Source organism: Suricata suricatta, chromosome 3 (assembly GCF_006229205.1).
Source record: "Suricata suricatta isolate VVHF042 chromosome 3, meerkat_22Aug2017_6uvM2_HiC, whole genome shotgun sequence".
Taxonomy (NCBI): domain Eukaryota; kingdom Metazoa; phylum Chordata; class Mammalia; order Carnivora; family Herpestidae; genus Suricata; species Suricata suricatta.
The window spans coordinates 126,443,717-126,444,978 of record NC_043702.1 but is presented as its reverse complement, the minus strand read 5'-3'; the positions used below and the strand labels follow the sequence as shown (position 1 = coordinate 126,444,978).

At 42.9% G+C, this 1,262-nt stretch overlaps 1 protein-coding gene across 1 annotated transcript in view; it reads right to left on the bottom strand.

Annotated features, from left to right (window-relative positions):
- The window catches only part of PAPPA2 (pappalysin 2), a 256,009-nt gene that overhangs the window by 143,393 nt on the left and 111,354 nt on the right, over window positions 1-1,262 (bottom strand). The gene's annotated exons all lie outside the window — the stretch shown is intronic.

Sequence of the window (1,262 nt, the reverse complement as noted above, 5' to 3'; positions counted from 1 at the left end):
ATAGTTTTTCGTGCAATCGTGAATGGGATCAGTTTCTTGATTTCTCTTTCGGCTGCTTCATTTTTGGTGTATAGGAATGCAACTGATTTCTGTACATTGATTTTGTATCCTGCAACTTTACTGAATTCATTAATCCGTTCAAGAAGGCTTCTGGTGGAGTCAGTTGGGTTTTCCATGTAGAGTATCAACAGTAAGTACTTTAAAAGGTTTATGTGTTTAATTAAAATTTAAGTGTTGCCTGGTTAAGTCTGTACTCTCCTTAATGTGTACTAAGAGTGCTCTGGCCAAAGACCCTCGCCACCTGTCAATGGTGTGGAGATTTGCCGAGTGTGGTGAGGACTTGACTTTTTATGCTGCTGCTTCTCCTTATAAATAAGCTGGTTCATTGAAAGGAGAATATTCTTACACTGGGATATATCTCATTTGGGGTTGAGGCAGAAACTTCTTGAGGATGATGAGACACCCACTCTCATCTCCTCCAGTGTTCCTGGGACCACACTCCCAGCCATCCCTTCTTTTTGTAATCTTATTTCTGTTCAGCTATAACCCCTTTCTTGGGAGGAGTTCCCAAGAGGACTTGAGATGGACTGACCATATCTATGGGTAGAAAATAACTGTTAATTGGGATTTTTCTTTGTCTTTGGCAGCGTGGTATGAATTATCCCCTAAGGAATCTGATATTCCTTATGTCAAAAGGTCTTCTACTCCAAACAGGTTCTGTGTTCCAATAAGTTTGGGAAGCAAAGGGTTAAACAAAATTGCTGCAGGGCTTTTCAGAACCTTTAGTTCTTAGGTACCAGTGCATCTAATGGGTGTGGTGTGTTGCATTTTTCTTAAGCACTTCTAACCATCAGATACCACAGAATTTAAGAAGAACACAACTTTATAGGTGATTTGTAGCCTTTTGAAGTCCTGTTTCTGACAGATTGGTTTTTTTAATGTTTATTTATTTGAGAGAGAGAGAGAGAGAGACAGAGAGAGAGAGACAGAGAGAGAGAGAGAGACAGAGATAGAATGTGAGTTCTGTGAGAGGAAGACGCAGAATCCAAAGCAGGCTCCAGGCTCTGAGCTGCCAGCACAGACTCTCATTCAGGGCTGGAACCCATGAATCGTGAGATCATGACCTGAGCTGAAGTTGGATGCTTCACCAACTGAGCCACCCAGGTGCCCCCAGAGTGGTATTTTGAACCCAAACCTTCCTTAGAGGTGGGGGAAGGGAAAGGGGGAGGAAGCAAACAGGTAAAATGTGGGGGGGGGGGGGG